The sequence below is a fragment of the Ursus americanus genome, chromosome 20 (genome assembly GCF_024610735.1).
Source record: "Ursus americanus isolate L20-20 chromosome 20, mUrsAme1.1.p, whole genome shotgun sequence".
NCBI lineage: Eukaryota > Metazoa > Chordata > Mammalia > Carnivora > Ursidae > Ursus > Ursus americanus.
In genome coordinates, this window is record NC_142146.1 from 36,041,295 (window position 1) to 36,059,331 (window position 18,037).

An 18,037-nucleotide genomic window follows, 5' to 3' on the forward strand; every position below is an offset into this window, starting at 1 on the left:
GAACAAAAAATACAAACAAAATCGGTAGATATATAGCTCAAAAATATTCTAGAATGCGGCCTTGCAACTACTCCAGATTGGATTCCTCTCAGAGGATTACTGGAGCAGAGTGAGAAAAAATAAAATAAGATGGAGTGGTTGCAATGCATTATATAATCGGATTCATAAATACAGGCGAGTATTGGACTGAGGACCTTTGCTATTTTGTCTTTGACCCCATGTCTGTGTTAAATATTTAAGAAAAGGCTGGCTTAAAAGGCTACATACTCATTTAAAAGTAGTAAGAAGGAAAAAGAAGAGAAAAGGTTCCCCTAGTCATTTTAATAATTCAGAGTGGCGTTCTGTGGCTTCTGTTGGCATTTGAGGCCCAAAATGGTAACTGCTTACCTGAAAATAGAGGCCTTGATCAAATATTTAAGCTCTCACTTATTTTCATTTTCTGCATATTTTGTTATTCCTGTGTCCCACTTCTTTTTACCCATTCTGTAGCTGCACAACTCACACACTCAGGCTAATAGAAATGTTTCATGGATTATTAAATGCGGCTAAGCAATGAGCTTTTGCTAGAACATAAGACCAAACTGGGGCCACTTTGCCATTCTAACAAACTAATTTTTCCTTGAAGGTGCAGACTATGAATTTACAGAGGCCTCTCCCCTGTATTCCAAAGTTTCTTTTCCTTTTTTTTTTTTTTTTAAGATTTTATTTATTTGACAGAGAGAGAGCACAAGCAGGGGGAATGGCAGGCAGAAGGAGAGGGAGAAGCAGGCTCCCCGCTGAGCAGGGAGCCCGATGCAGGGACTCAATCCCAGGCCTGAGCCGTAGGCAGTTGCTTAAACAACTGAGCCACCCAGGTGCCCCAATTCCTAAGTTTCTTAAGCAGATCCTTGTCTGCTGCAAAGAGATTTTGAGGTGGAAAACAAAGACTCCCTAAAAACAGGTTGTACAAGTGGTGCGGTTAAGCAGTCTTAGAATCAAGAACAGTTGAAGTCATAGAATGAGTAAGTGGATCCTTGAAATGATGGTGAGATGACACTAAATGGTACCTGTTTGGCTAATGAAAATATTGCACTCTGTTGCCACCAGCAGTGGAGTGGTTTTGGTTAGTGTCTACCTGGGCTTAATTGCCTAAAGAATGTTCCAGTTGCAGCACCCCAATGCTGTAAATTATCTTTCCTAATGGAGCTTTTATCTTCTACCACTGTAGCTAAAACTCTAATTCAGGCTTTGACGTCTGTCTGGACCCACTTGATACAAAGAAGGCCTCCGAAGGAGGTCAAAGCATCTAATACATTGTTCACAGTGGAAAGCGCTTTAGGAATAACCCATCATTTTTCCACGAGGAGAGAGTAGCTGAAGAGGTGAGGTGATTTCCTCAAGATCACACACAGCTGGTCAGAGATGGAGCTGGAGTATCAGTTAGGACTTTTTGTTGTTGTTATAAGCAACAGAAAGTCTCTGCTAACTGAGCAGAAGGAGCTTATTGGGAGGGTTGGCCCTTCAGAACGTACAGGAAGGTTGGGGACCCAGGCTTCGAAAGGGATGGGAAGAAAGAAGTTCTGAAAGCTTGAAAATGAACACCATGGGAGTTCTCTCTTAGCAGAAACCGCTGGGCTAGTCAGAATGCCACTGCAGGAATAGGGAGTTAAATTCTGGCCACTTCACGCGTGGCTCAAAGTCCTGGGAGAGACCGTCTGATCGGCCACGGTGAGGATGTGCTCCCTGGCTGTCCTGGGGAAGGTGTCTGCAAGCCCCTTTGACTTTGGATTTTGAGAGGAGGCTCCTGAGTTTACTCTCTCACTAAGACTCTCATCGTGGAGAAAGGCAAATCCCCAAAAAGAATCCTGAAGATGCTTTTAGGAGGAATTCAGGGATGCCAGGAGCCAGGATACAATGAAAGCCCAGATGCGGTTTAAAGCGGTAGACTCCAGTGTGGCTAGAGGTGGTCATGAGAAGCAAACAGAAGTCTGCTTGGGATTAACAGGAAGGAAGGTTTTGCTTTTCAAACACAGGAGCTCCTGTTCCCTTTCTTCTTTCCTTCTCTTGTCTTGGAATATGGATATGAGCCTGGAGGCCAAGCAGCCATCTTGAGCCTACGAGGTGAGAAGCATGAATTCCAAAGTTACTTGCTAAGGATGGCTGGGTGGATACATAGAAGGAGTCTGATATTTTAAATACACCACAGAGCTGCTGCACCAGCTCTGAACTGCCTACCTGCAGACTTCTTACTTTGTAAGAAAATTTAAAACCGGGGCACCTGAGTGGCTCTGTCGTAAACGGCTGCCTATGGCTCAGGTCGTGATCTCAGGGTCCAGGGATTGAGCCCAGTGACATTGGGCTCCCTGCTCAGTGGAGAGTCTCCTCCCTCTCCCTGTGCCCCTCCCCCCGCTTGTGCTCCCTAGTGCACATGCACGCATGCGCTCTCTCTCTCTCAAATGAATAAGTAAAATCTTGAAAGAAAGAAAGAAAGAAAGAAAGAAAGAAAGAAAGAAAGAAAGAAAGAAAGAAGAGAAGCTAAAAACCAGACCACTATACTTGGGTATCAGTAACATGCACACTCGCATAGTCTGATAATACAAATTGGTCTTAGAACTCTGTCTCTGGGTTCCCTATGCAGCACCACTCCTGCTCTGCCTTCAAGGACAGGATTCCTGCCTTGAAGGAGCTTATGGCTGAAGTGAGGCTTCAGATAATATTCTTAAGCAAGTAAAGAGCAAGGACCTGTGATGTAAAATACATTATGAGCAGTAAGGAACAGACGACAATGGTAAAGGCGTTATCTAAGGCCAGCCCTTCTGCCCAGGCCTCGCTCCATCCTCCATCCCTGGGCTCTGACGGGACTACCATTCTCTTCTGCATCTTTCCCTTTGCCTCTGCTCCTTCCTCTTAGCTTATAAGGAGACTCAAGTCCTTCCCATCACCAATGGCCTAACAGCCAATCTCTTGCTTTCTCTTCCTATCCAAACTTCTCAGAGGAGGGATCTGTCCATACCTTCTCTCCTCCCATTTAATCTCCAGCCCAGAGCATCTGGTTTCTGTCCCGGCCTCCACACTGAGACTGCTCTGCTGATCGCTAACTCCCTCGGGTAAATCCTCATTTGTCCTCGTTTGACTGGCCCTGGGTGCTGCCTTCGATAACACTGGCCACTGCCTTTGTAGACACTCTCCCTCCCTGGGCTCTGTGACCTCACGTTCTCCTGGTTTTCTTCTTACCTCTTGGATTATGTCTTGCAGGACCTACTAATCAGGGCATCAGAGCACACCCTAGCTAATGGGAAGACCCTGTACCTCCCTCATCCTAGAAACTGACTCACGAGCAGAGAAACTCGCACTAAAAATGGCATCATTCTTCCATTTTCATGGCGCTGCCTTTGTGGAATTGTTGAAGAGCTCCTGCCACCCATGGTCCCAGAGCTGCCAGGTTCCTGTCTGCCCCCTGCCTGGTTCTTCAGCTCCTCTGTGGCCTACCCACAAATCTTTTCTTCCATGTTAGCCAGAGTTAGTTTCTGTTGCTGGTGCCCAAAGAGGCCTGAGGTATTGATACCTTGGTCCCTGCTCAGATCTCTAAACACACGTGTGCAGAGCAGACCATGGGCCTGGTTTGGACCTGTGTCCTCAGGGAGCTCACTCTCCAAGGCTCAAATCAAATATCCCTCCTCCTCCATGCAGTGTCTTCCTGACCCTTGTCCTCGCAATCAAACCATGTTGCTCTTTCTACATTACTGCCTGGCAAGGCCTTGACCTCCAATGTTCCCTTGGGGCTTGGAGCACTCTGTGGCCCCTTCATAGTCAACTCCAATGCTCACAGTCAGAGTAACTTGTCCAGGGCCAGTCTGCTCACCTGGTTTATGTCCTGGCCTTGCTCACTAACCTAGTGTCTCCTAAATGGTGCTGAGTCCTCTCGGGTGAGAGCTTTACAGATGATAGGACTCCTTATGACATAGTCAGCTCTTAACTTGGGTCTGTCATCTGAGAAGGAGCTGGCAAGAAACACTGAGGCTACAGAGCTCCCAGCATGAGAAGATCTTGTTCATTCTCTCCTCCCTCCCACATGCCTCCTGTCCTTCCATGCCCGTTTGGTTTTCTATGAAGCAGACACTGAGATGGAGTTAAAGACGCAAAAAGTTTACAGGGGAGGGACACCCATGAAAGAGAAGGGTCTTTTAGCAGGACTGGACGGGGCAGCTAGGAGAACATGATACAGACATGACAGTCTTCGCCGGCTCAAGCAGCTCTGGAGCTCGGGTTGCCCACTAGAGGAGTTCTGTGTTGGGTAGAAATGGCCAGGCATTGGGTGGGGTGTGCCCTGAGAAGAGCTCCACCTTGGCTTGAAAACTGGAGCAAAACCTGAAGAAGCTAAGAGCCAACGGCCGCCAGGAAGCCCTGCCCCTCCCCCTAGGGAAGGACATCTTCCTGAGCATCTCCGGGTCTGCCACACCTTCCACCCCAACCAGTATTTGTCTGTAGGAGCTCATGGAGTGGCCTACATCCCCACACAGCTTGTGGCTCTGTGCCAAAGTTTTTGGCAAAGTGAGGCAGGGGTTAGGGCTCTATTTGTAGCAAGGGAGAGATTTTGTCCATATCCCAGACCCTGAAATAATAGCTAGAACTGAAACCTCACCATTGAGTTCTTGTTCCTTAGTACCAAAGCTCAGCTGGGGATCTTGGCTCTGTGTCTCTCCCTCCCCTGCTGGGCCCTGCCCTGTCCCCTTGTCCATACCTCCTCTTATGCTGTGCAGGCTGGTTGGTAATATCAGAACAGAGCTGTGCTCGGAGGCCTCACTGGCTGCATGAGTGGAGGAATGAATGAAATACAGAATGAGTGAAGAACAGAATGATGGCCCAGATGAAACGATGCAAGAATGATGAAACAGCTTGAGAAAAGAGCAAATTGAGTCAAGACACTTTAGCAACAGAACTACCAATTGAGCCACTTAAGGATGAGGTGATCATGTCTAGCCCCCAGGGATTCTTTGAAAAAATCTCTTGACTATTTCATCCAGTGGCAGAGGCAGTGTCTCTGCTCTCTCCTACCTATTCCCCAGTGATGACAGCTATTCTTTTTACTCTGAGTCTTCCGCTTTTTGGGTAAGTCACCATTCTTCCCTCGAAGGCAGCTTTGCTAAATGCACGGAGAGCACAGATTGTCTGTGAAGGCGGTGTGGCTCCCTGGGTCTCAGACCAAAGGTGGTAATTGACTGCACTACCCCTGAGCCTTCCTTCCGTCCATCTTTATTGCTTCACACTTTGCCCAGATGGCATCTGAGCCTCAAGCCTCCAGTTGGTCGGAGTTCTGTGGCCCTCAAGGGGAGGAGAGCCGGCTGGCTGTTCCCTTCCTCATGGTCCTGTAATGACTTAGAGCCATGCACTAATTGGCTTGTCTCTCCTTGGGCAGTTCCAGAGACTATAATTGGGACTGATTCCAACAGTCGGCCCCATTAGGAGGGCGTGCTGCAGGAATACACCCTAGAGGAGGAGATCATTTTCCCAAGATCATTTTCAGAAAGGGCAATTGGAACTTCACACTAATGCCTTGCTCAAGACTCCTCCTCTTTTTTCTGTCTAAGAGGAAGAAGTATGAAACACATTAGTAACTGCCTATGCATTTGCAGTTCTCATGTACTGATTGAGTCAACCAGCTCAGGTTACATTATGCCATGGGAACAAACAACCCCACATCTCATTGGCTTACAAAAACGAAGGCCTATGTCTTGCTCAAGCTACATGTCCGTTATGGGTCAACTACAGCTCTGCTCCACTCCATGTTTATACATGGACCTTCTTGGGGGCACTGCCACGAGGCAGAAGGGAGAGAGACATGGAGAACCATTAGCTGGCTCTTCCTGCAGAAGCAACATGGCCTTTCCATCCATCTTTTATTAACCCAAGCAAGTCATGTGCCATTTCCAAGTTCAACAGGCTCTGGGTGTATAGTTCACCGGCAGGTTATAGACCCCATGTAAGAAAGTAGAATTCTCCCCTGGGGAAGGCTAATACTGTGAACCATACTGTATAGGACCCCTAGCATTCACAGAGAGGAGTCAGGCTAGGCAGCTCAGGTGATCTAGTAAGCTGTCAGGTGTGCCAAAGGCTCTGCCCCTGTAGGCGAAGCAGGTGATGGGCCTCTATAAGCAGCGTGATTTAGTGACCAAGGGCCTAAGATCTAGTTTGATTTCTACCTCTGCTTGTATGACCTTGAGCAAATTGCCTAACCTTTCTGAACCTCTAAATGGGCTATTCATATCTACCTATTAAGGCTGTTGTGAAGACTGAATAAGGTATTTGGCAAGTGCATAATACACCAGAGATTTTATCGTGATAAAGTAGTTCACGCTTGCCTTGGACAATCTGGAAAACTCAGAAAAATAGGAAGAAACAACACGAAAGTATTTCTTGCCACCCAAAAACAGCCAGTGTTAAAATTTTGGCATATTTCCTTCAAAAGATGAAAGCACGCTATTTTTAAAGCTGCAGCTGTTTCTGCATTTGGGCGCAAGGACAAGGAAGATATTTATTTGGGAAGACACCTTAATGGGCTTATTGAACTCCCCTCCTTGCTTTCCCTGGCTCGTCTAGAAGGGAAACACTGAAAGAAAAGTTTTCTGAATTTGCTGCATACTAAGCAAACAAGTTTTTTAGTCCTGGGTTGAAAGCAGAGAAGAAGGGAGAGGTTCCATTTTTGAGGCTCTGGAAATTGGAGAAGGAAGGATGTGCACACAGTGGGCAGCCTAACGTTGTTTGAGACAGAGATACACAGAGGGAGAAAGTGAGGGATCCCCAGAGGGAGATAAGGACAGAGAGGGGTGGAATGGAGAGCAGGGCCCTGCAAGGACGCAGAGAGGGATTCACAGATGGGAGCGGGAGAGGAACTGGAGCACAAGCACAGCAGGGCGTGCACCCCAGCAACAGCAGCGACAGCGGCGTCAGCCTGCCTCTTGAGTGACAAGAAACCAGGCTGATTTTGCTTGCTGGGGCCAGCATGTCCCCGTGAAGTTTGGAGACTGAAGCCCAAATATTTAGCTTTCAGTGTTGACCTGCCCTCTGCTGCAGTCTGCTCTTACTGTCTTCAAACCTTTAGGACAACAGTCCGTCTCCAGTAACAGCTTGATATTGCTCACGCCATGGGGAATGCAGGAGAGGGGTCCTTGTCTAGAGAGGGATTAAGTGGCTTAGGGAGAGGAGAGGGTACAGTGGGACTGAGCTGAGATCTCTCAAGGGGATTGGTAACTGGGCCAACAGGAGGGTTTGGAATAACAAGCCAGGGGCAACCCCAGAAAGATGAAATCTCCTTTTCTCAGAGGGTGGGAGGAGGATTTGGCTTCCTGTGTTTCTATAAGATTGAGGTTTGAGTTATACAGAGATATTTTAAAAATCTATTAATTGGCATGTATTAAATACCAAATACAGTCAAATATCATGATGGCTTGATATTGATAAATACATATCTAACGTAGTTGAAATACTGTCCACATATCGTATATCCCGCTTTTTCTCTAAGCATTGTATTTCAAACATTCTCCCATATCATTAAAAACCCTCCATAAACATCAGTTTCGGGCATTTACTCTTCAACAGCCATTGTGTGGCTCTCCCTCTGCTGACCGTCCCTGGACCTCCTCCCGGCTCCTCCCGCCCACCGGCTTTGTTTTACGAATTCTTCTCAGCTGGAGCTAGAGGAGGGGCCTCTGACAAGGTCCTTGCTGGGCTCAATTATGGAAAACATGGCCCGAGTCACGAGATGAGTGATTGCCATGTCCCTCCCTCCTGTTACAGGAGCCATCACGAAGATGCTTCCAGAGTGCAGGCCCAATTTTGTTATTTGCCATTGTGGTTAATGAAAAGATGAAATTGGAGCCTATGAGCACAACATGTAGGCAGCACCATAATTAGCCCTTTGGAAGGTGAAAGATCCACTTTAAAATAAAAGAAAATAGCTTTACTCCCACAATGAAATGGCTGCAATTTTCCAGCTAATGCAGAACTCGCAGTATTTCTGTAATTTTATCCCCCAGGTCTTCTGTTCACTGAGATCTCTCCCTTTCTTTTTCTCTCTTTTTCCTCTCGCTTTCTTTTTTACTCCTAACTAAATTCCATTTGGTAGAAAGAAGGCTAAATAATATTATTTGCAAACAGGAGGAAAAAGCTCTTACCCATGCGATGAACGCATTTTATTTTGAAAGGGAAGAAATAAAAGGCCAAATAATTAAGTCTTTACGCTGGCAGAGCTGTGCTTTCCTCAAATCCAGCCAAACCTACACAGGTGACTCCTGGCCCTGTTTCTTCACAAAAGGACAGGTGCCCCAGAAGGAAAGGTAGTTTCCTGGGAGGTGACTGACAGCCACAGCAAACCACAGTGAGGAGGAGGCCTCGAGGCCGGTGAGGCCAGACAGCCCAGGTTCTGCCCCAGACCACACCTGCCGACCATCGCCTTGCCTCTCCATGCCTCAGTTTCCTCACCTGTGAAATGCCTAAAGCTCCCTGCCTCGCAGCCCGTCGCCAGGGTGGGTAAGTATCCAGCACAGTGCCTGAATCACGGTCAGGGCTCAACAACACTCCTTACTCCTTTTACCTGGTGGCCATTGGCTGAATGAGCAGACCAGAGAACCCGAGCCGGGGGTGACTCACCAGCTACAGAAGACTTACGGCTCCAGCAGTCTAGAAGATGGCCAGAGGGAAAAGCTTTTGATTTTCTCAAAGCAGCACATTGAGGAGCTTTGCATCAAACAATCTTGCAAGACGGGTGCTGTTTCTCTGTTTTACACTCCAGGAGACAGAGACTCAGCAACTCGCCCAAGGCCAGGCATCTTGTAAGTGGCCGCGCCAAGACTTACATCCGGTTCTAGCTGACGCTGGAGCCTACGCTCCTGTCTGCACCTTTGCCCAGATCTTGCCTTGCTTCCACTGTGTACTAAGTTTTCATCTGCAAAATGGGCATGTTGCTTGTTTAAGTGGTCAAGTGCATGGCCTTTTGTTATCAGACAGGCCTGAATTCAAGCTCCAGACCTCCCATCTCCCAGTTGTGTGACTTTGGACAAGGAACCTAACATCCCTGGGCTCCATCTGAGAAATGAGGACCTGAATAGAACCTATCTCATAGATGCTGGGGACAGAAAAGAGATAGCGTTTGTAAAGCAAGTGTGTGCTATGCCCGGCCTCTTGTAAGCACCTAGTGAAATAACAGCTTTAATGATATCTCCTCCTATGTTGTCGGGAAGTTTCCTTGAGGTCACAGACATGAAAGACTTTCTGACTTGGGAAGCCTACATCCACACTGGCCCAAATGTCGTTCCACCAACCACCCCTCCTGGTAATCACGGCCCTTGTGACTAGGTATAAGAAAACCATCCCCACACCTCTTAAGGCTCTGGGCTCTGAACTATCCCCAGACCTGAGGGGACAGTTACCATATGAAAGTGTTTGCACGAGGCTTAGGCAGCAATCCCCTTCCTGATTAGTTTCACTGCAGAGCCTGGTCAAATAGAGCCCTGTTCCCTCAGCACGGGCAGCATGGAGACCTGGCAGGGGTGGAGGGGGGGACAGGGGGCGGTGAGGAGCAGCTGATCTGTGATTAAAAATTCACTACGGATCATCAGCCAACACATCGTGTCCTTCGGGAAGACTAAAAATTGACTGCAGTGTCAATTGACTGCCCCAGCCTGGGAATCTGTGCCCTGGTCTGGGGAGAGAGAGATCAGTGTCATTGCCAGCCCTGAGAGTCAGGTGGTAGTGGAGGTCAGACGCGGCAGGGCTGGAAAGGTGGTATGTGGACCGATGGGGGCCAGGGTTCCTTCCTTCCCACAATACCTTTTTTAAGGCTTTATTTAAATTCCTTCAGTTAAAATACAGTGCAGTACTAGTTTCGGGTGTATAACACAGCGACCCAACAGCACAATACAATAACCGGTGTTCATCACAGCAAGTGCACTCCTTCATCTCTATCATCTGTTTCACCCAAGCCCCCACCCTCCTCCCCGCTGGTAACCATCAGTTCCACAAATAATTCTCGAGTCCCAATTGAGCCAGACTGTGATCTAGGCTCTGAACTAGGGAATGAATCTGACCCAGTCTGGTCCAAAGGGGTACAGAGAAGTAAAAGGACCATGACACTCATTGGTCAACCAAGATAAAGTAAGCACAGGTGCCACGGGAGCCCAGAGGGGAGTTCAGCCTTGGTGGTGGTGGCAGTGGCAGAGGAGAGGTCCAGGAGAACCTTCCAGAACAAATGACATCTGAGCTGAGCTTTGAGGAGTGTTGGACAGACAGAGGTGGAATTTAGAAGAGCCTAGACAATGGCCCATTGACACTCGGGGCATACAAATAATCTGGCATGAATGGAAGGAGAAGTGGCACACAGGGGGAGCAAGAATGGAAAAGGTGAAACCAGAGAGGCTGGCTAGGGCTGGCCATGAAGCATCCTATAAGCCAGTCTGGAGTGAGAGGAATGAGTCAGACCCGTGGCATGTCTGATGGTCTTAAATGCTGATTCTGCTGTTAAGCAGCTGTGTGGCTGTGGGCCAGTTCCTCATGCTCAAGGCTCAGTTTCTCATCTACATAAATGGAAATTCTAACATCTACCTCATAGGGGTAAATCTCCAAGCCAGTATCTGGCCCATTTAGACACTCGACCAATGGTACTTCTGTCTTTTCCCGAAGTGTGAGGACTGGGGAGAACATGGGACAGGAAAATAGGCAGGCCAGTGCCTGGCCAGTGACCCTTTCCCCGGGAGAATCATCTATCGCCAAGCCCTTCGAAACTCACAGTGTAGCTGAAGCCTCAGAACCCATAGTCCGCCAGTGGGCTCCAGGTTCTAGCCTCTCCCTTGCGGTGTGAGATTTCAGGGGGCCCCTCTGTATTTGTATAGCCTGGAGGCAGTCACAGTCATCAGCCAATCTGGTGTGTGGGCCACATGGTTGAGGCCCTTGCCTTAGGAAGAATGGATGTTTATGGGCTGAATGCATGTTGATGGGTTTTCTTTATGTCCTCTTACCAGAACAAAAGATCTTCGCAGGGGCGAACAGGGTGCACTGCAGCAGCCAGCCGGCCCTGGCACGGAGCGCAGTAGGCGTTGGTCCCCCCCCCCCCCCACAGCAATGCCTGCCCCACTGAGTACTGTGGGAAACCCAGATCACGGGTCTGGGAGCTATCAGGGAAGCAGGTGTTCCCATTGCCCTCCAGCGTGCTACTCGCATCTGCCCCAGAGAAGATGGCAGGCTTGGCCAAGGGTGCGGGAGTTTGCTCCATCTTCTCGAAGGGCTCCTTTCCTCACTCAGGGTAGCACGGGGCCATCTTCGGCACGTCATGGCGCTGAGGCCTGGGGCAGACGGGTGGTGGGATAGGGGCTCCAAGAGCCACCGGAGGCCACCTCGCGTAGCTGTGGCTCCTGTGTGCTGAGGGCCATCTTTGCTCTCATGCTTCCAACCGCTTCAGCTCCTCTTCTGGAAGCCCATCCTGAACTCTCCTGGCCTCCTTCTCACTTTTCATAGCACGGTTTCCAGCTGCACCTGCGCGGGGGCTTTGTCTCCTTGAGAAGCAACATCTCCAAACTGAAGCTGTATCAGCAAATGCTCCCTGCCCCAGACCTGGGCCCTCCGTCGCCCCCCCCACAGCCACCCCCGGTGCTGACGGCTCACCCGGGTGAGCAAAGCCTTCGCAAGGTGGCCGGAGGCCTCGAGGAGGCACTTATGGGCTCACACAACCACCAAGAGGCGCAGTGGGCCAGCCCTCGCCTCCAAGCCCGCTCTGCACCATTGGGCAGTACTTGCCCTTCCATTCACTTTGGATTGTGGAGGGAAAGACCATGCTCTGTACTTATATTTGACTATTCCCTTAAGGTTGATCACAGTGCTGAGCACCTCCTAGGGGCTGAATGAAGGGGCTCATGGCAAAAGAGATCAAAAGTGTTTAGTCAGTAAGGATACAATCATCCGTTGTGCCCCTACTGCCTGGTTAAATGCACAGACTGTGGAACCAGCTGCCTGTGTTCTGAGCCCAGTTCCACCACTGGCCGCGTGACCTTCAGCACATTGCTAACCTCTCTGTGCCTCAGTTTCCATATCTGTAATTTTGAGATAGTTACACGACTGTTGGATTGAATAAGTTAATAGGTACAACAGAGACTGCATTTTGGTAGGTGCTACATAAGGTTTCATTGCTATTATAGCTAAAATATTGGGTGTTCATTCTGCAGCTTGACTCTTCTAGAAGAGACTAATAAAGGGAAAACACTAGCTGGATCTTGTTCATTCAAGAGGCTTTGAGGTCTAGGCAAGTGGTTTTGAGGGTATCTTAACAACTTTGCTGATAAGTGAAAAAAGGAATTGATCTGCAGGCCAAACTCTTCCAGTCTTGGCCAAGGTACAGATTTGACCGTGACCATGGCTAACACCGCATGCTCTGGCAGCCCCAGGAAGCACCGGGGATCCCCAGCTGCCGGCCCTGCGCCCATGTTCATTTGCCTGCATTCGAGTCAGCAAAATGGGACAAGTCAAAGCAATAAGGATGGTAGAGAAAGTCAGAAACCTTTTTCCTCCCCTGCGCCTAACAGAAGAGTAGAGTCCCTTTAATAGAATAAATAAATTTGGTCATCCATTACTTTAGGACAACCACTAAAATGAAAACATCCGCAAGCAAGGGAAACTCCATTGACAAATTCAAGTTACAAGAAGGCAGTCTTGACATCGGAAGCCGTGGCCAGAAATGTTAAATAAATGGACAAGTCGGTGAAACAATATGCTAGCTATCAAATCACATCCCCAGTTTCTATAAAAGGCTGAAAGAGATATTTCCTGTGTATCTGCGTTTTCCCCATTCTCAAATACTATTTTATGGCTGGGCAGAGGCAATTGGGCCTTCTCCTGCTCGAGGGCACTTCCACTCCAGCCAGGCATCTGCTTCTGGCGCAAAAATAGCCAAGATCATTGTGACGAGTTAAGAGCAGCTTTGGAGTAAGCTCTTCCCCACCCCACTCTTAAATTCATGGCATTCATGCCATGCCCAATCTGCTCAGCATATGAGCCCAGGCACAGAGATGGTCCTTCCCAGGAGAGCACCCTGCAGGACTGTGTACCCCATTCATCACAAAATTATGCACTATTTGTGCTGTTTGCAGTGCCGCTCAAATTCATAAATCCAGACCAATAAAGGCAAGGCGGAAATTCCTTAGGAGGGAGTAGGGATTTTCCTTCCAGTACAGAGAAGTTAAGACATATGCATTTGCTAATACCTGCTTCCCCAGCCAACACATCTCAGCCCAATTTCCAACTGGGTAGTTCGGCAGCCTTAATGAGCTGTAAGGCGTTCATTTTTGTTAATTTTGCAGCCGACAATTTCTTCACTGGTTTAAGTGGCCTGCAGACTGTGATTTGTTAGTTCTCATTAGAAGGGAAAAGGTGTAGTCCCGCACTCCGCGGCCTTCATAAATCACATTTTCAGGTGGCTTAAGCATGCTAGAACATTTCTGAGCACAGGGCCTGACATGAATAATCCCAAGGATGTGGCTCTGTGTTGGGCAGCAGCACTCGAAGCCTGTCTACGATCCCATCTGTGATTCACTGAACATTCGTGCTGAGGCACAGACAAAGGTGAATTAGTTCCAGACAAAAACGCATCGATGCTCTATTGAATAGTCAATTATTAAACACATAATGGAATCTGTGGTTAGCAAGGCGTGCTGAAGATGTGCCATGTTTGCACAATTTCTAGCAGAAAAGGAAGGCTGGCTGGTAGCTTTTGAAAAATGAAACAATTCAATGGTATTTAAGGCCAACTTGGAAACACCCCACTTTCCTTAGAGGTGAGTGTAAGCTTTCTGTTCATTATTTACACTTCATTCCATTTCTCCTCTTAATTAGACCTCACGGAAGTCAACTCTTAAAACTCACCAGCCAACAATCCTGGAGGGGACGAATAAGGGCGGGTTGTCCAAAGTGCTACACCATCCAACAATCTTTACTTTCTGTGTTGGTTTTGGGCCTTTCCTCAGCTTATGTGTAAATGTGGACGTGAGTGTTCTGACATTCATTGGGCTTCGAGCAAAACAGTGCATCATGCAGCTCGCCTTCCCGCAGCTTGCCTCTCCTTGGTTTCAAATCCTCAAGTGGAGGCCAATCACTGCCTCGAGGCATTCTCTCCAATCTCGGCTGGCTTCCACACTGCCTCGGCCATCCTGGAATGCGAAAGGCCGATCAGTAGCTGGGATTCACAGGGTCGTCCTTGGAGCCTGAGCTGGATGGGGAAGGACAAGGTCCGGTATAGGTGCTTCCTTTAACCCTGTCAGGAGTTGGTGGATGCCAGCGGCTCTAGGTTCTTCTACGACCTATGTGTCTTTGAACAAAACACTTCCCCATCTGGTTTTACCCATCTGTAAAATGGGTGGGATGATTCAAAACAAATCTTTGGTTGCTCATATACACACTGAAATCGGATGCCAAGGTTTGGCTGCGTGTATGGTTTATTGAATAGTCTTACTTGGGGTAGACACAGGAGATGATTTCGTTTTTCTCTAATCATTGCCCTCAACTGTGATATGTTGACTCCTTTCTGTCCTTAGCAATATCTTGGGCAGACGCTACTACTTTTCTGTCACTTTGAGCTATTAGAAATTGAGTCCATGTTAAAGTTTCAATCTGAAACTCCATTTAGATCTCCTCTCCTCCCCCATGTAGACATCACACACATGCTAGGGTCTGAATGTTTGCCCCCAGAAGTCATGTGTTGAAATCCTAACCCCCAAAGGTGATGGCATTAGTAGGTGGGGACTTTGGGGGGTTGCTGAAGTCATGAGGGTGAAGCTGTCATGAATGGAATTAGTCCCTTATAAGACGCTCCAGGGAGCTCCCTCACCCCTTCCATTGCATGAAGATACAATGGACCGTCTGCACCCCAGAAGAGGGCCCTCACCCGACCATGCTGGCACCACGATCTCAGATCGCCAGCCTCCAGAACCGAGAGAAATAAATGTCTATTGTGTGTAAGCCACCCTGTGTGGTGTTTTCTCATAGCAGCCTGATGGACTAACATACCATGACTGTGGGGACTTGTAGAGGGGAAGGGGGTATGGTTTGCTCTCCTGCCTGGCACCTGAGAGTTGAGGGTGTGGAGTTTGCTTTTCAGACACCTGCTCTCCTCCACCCCTTGGGTCCAGGGCTGAAAGCAAGGAGGAGACAAGGAGAGGGCAGAGTCTTCCCTCACCCCTGATAACTGGTCAGTGGAAGGAGGCAGGTGCTGCTGGCCTCACTGAGGTTTGGGGCAAGACTGACTCTGGATGGGGCTGATGTGCTGGTCCCCACATCGATGGTGTACACAGGCTTTGGGGGGAGCATTCAGCTTTCCCCAGCAGTAGGTTTCTCTGGAAAGAGAAAAAATAGCTTTTCCTTGATTTCATCCATAGTCCATGTTTATATCTTTCTGAGTGGGACATGGATCACAGACTCCTTGGGCCATGGGTCACCAGGATGACCCCTAGCTTCTGCATGCTACCACACTGTGGGAACAAGTAAACCCCCAAATCTCAGTGGCTTTAGTGCAGCAAGAGTTTATTGCTCCCTTAGGTCAAGTCTGCTATGGGTCAGCAAGGACTAGCCTCCACCTGGTGACTCGGGGCCCCAGACTCCCTCCATCTGGGATGCTGCCATCCTAACATATGTCCTCCAAGATCTCCATGCAGAGGAAGAGAGGAATGGAGCAGGTCTCTTTCTGAGTCAACCTTGGATGCCCTGGGCTCTAATTTCCTTAATGGATGCTGCATTTCTTCTTTACAGGTACTCTAGACATTTGTCATGTGCAAGGGATATTTCTATCTCCACGATAGATTATTGTAATGTACTTGCCCAATAATGTTACAATGAGTTAGGACCAGACTTGTCTGAGCCACACTAGATCTGATAATGACACTGTGCATTTATATAGCCCTTTTAGTTTTCAGGAGCTTTCAGATTTATCATGTCAGTTCATTCCTTCACCATCTTTCCAAGGAGTGAGGCCTGCTTCCTCCCTGCACTGTCCAGGTGGAGAATCTAGGTTCAGCCCAATTCTGGGCCTCACCTGTGTCCCACAGGTGTGGCTGACCCATCCAATGGTCCGGTGACACCATGAAGTTGGGGTGACAAAAGGTAGATGGGACCCTCATGTCCCTCTTAGACCTTCTTCTCCGTCCTCTCTCCCACCTCCTGTTCAGGCCGCTCTTCACCACCTGTCTGGAACCTGACTTTCTGTGTTCACTGCAGCCACCCTCAGTCTTTCAGGGACCTGAGTGTCCAACTTAATAATGTAGAAATAATCCAGTCAACTCCCACTGATTACTTGATGGTTGCATCCTAAGCAGGGCATACAGAATTTGAGGTGGAGTGAATGTATCCTTCCTTGAAATTCCCAGAAGAGAAGTTTTTTAGGCTCTTGAAAATGTGTTAGAACTGTAAGATGTGAGAAAGTTGGCATTTTAAATTGTGAAATACAAATCACAGCTCTGTTTGGTATGAAACAATATAAAATTGCCATTCTTGAAACAAAAGAAATAAAAATAGAGACTTGGAGTTAAACAGGGTAGTTTGCACACATGCATTTATCCCTACTACCTCCTGAGATACTGAGAAAAAAGCAGAAAAAGGAATAAAAATGGTATAAATTTGCCAAGACAAAGAGATTAGGAGTAAAGAAGACAGCAGACAGGAGAGATCCAGGAATCCGGGAAGATGGGAAGCCGGTGGTGAGATAGCTGAGCACACGTGTCTGCAGCCAGGATGCCTGTGAGAATCTGAGTCACACTCAGAGCCAAAGTGTTCAGGGATGGGAAAGCCCAGTCACCTCTCAACACGAAAGGAAGACTCAAGACAGGCAGACAGAACACAAATCCATGTAAGGAGCAGGCAGACCCCCAGCCCTCCTTTTCTTTGGTTGGCTATGGGAGATGGCTCGGAAGAAACTGTACTAGGGAGGCCCTGAATTCAGGACATCTGACACAGAGCAGAGGGGGTGCTGGGGGTGGCGCTGAACACAGAGGAATCAAGACACAGTCTGTAATTGATCGGGGAGAGTCCAGCCCGCTTCCCTTGCTCAGCTCCCACAAGCGTGAAGACTGTCTAGCTTATAACACCCATACAGAAGTCAGGAAAAGTATTCCAGAATGGAGAACAACAAAAATAGAAACAGGACAAAAAAGAAAGAAAGGAAAGGAAGAAAAAGAAAATTATGGATTCACTCAATCTACAAGGTCTAAATCTAACTAATAGGAGTTGCAGAAAGGGAGAACAGAGAAGATTGGTGGGGGGAAATCATCAAAGACATAATCAACGTACATCTCCCAGACTGAAGGACTTGCGTTTCAGATAGAAAGGGCTTGTCACATGCCCAGCACAGCAGATGAAAAACAACCCGTGCCAAGGCCAGAGTTCTAGAGATGAAGCAAAGATCCTAAAATCTTTTGGGGTGGGGGGAGGGAGGGAGACAGAATGCATCACACGAAAATAAGTATGACTCAAACTGGTATCAGACCTCTTAGCAGCAACCCAGGATGCTGGCAGATAAGCAGCAATCCTCCAAAATCCTTAGGAAAAATGTTTTCCAGTCTAGAATTCTCTGTGTGGCCAAACTGTCAAGGATGGAACAATGACCTCTCACACAACCATTTTTTAAAAGGGGGTGCTCTACAAAAAGGAAGGTGTCACAGAACAAACCAAACCAAATCAACAACCATGGGATCCAGGAGACAGAGAGGTGAAAGGGATTTGCAAGCTGGTGACAAAGGATGTCCCGGGTGACAGCTGTGCAACCGCTCTAGAGAGCAGCTTTGCAGACTGGTGCAGGAGGATGGAGGGATCCAGGAAAGATATTACCAGGGAAAAAAAAAAAAAGTAGAGACTACCACATATATTAAACTGTGAATTGTGTTACAACTGGGTCAGTGTTTAGCATGAATTAGTGATTGATGCCCAGAAAACAAGCAAACAAAAAGGTAAGGCAATTTCAACTTCAGGAAAAATGAAAATATGTACAAGAAAATACATGTAGTTATAATATGTTATTTGTCTCAGTCGTGAACAA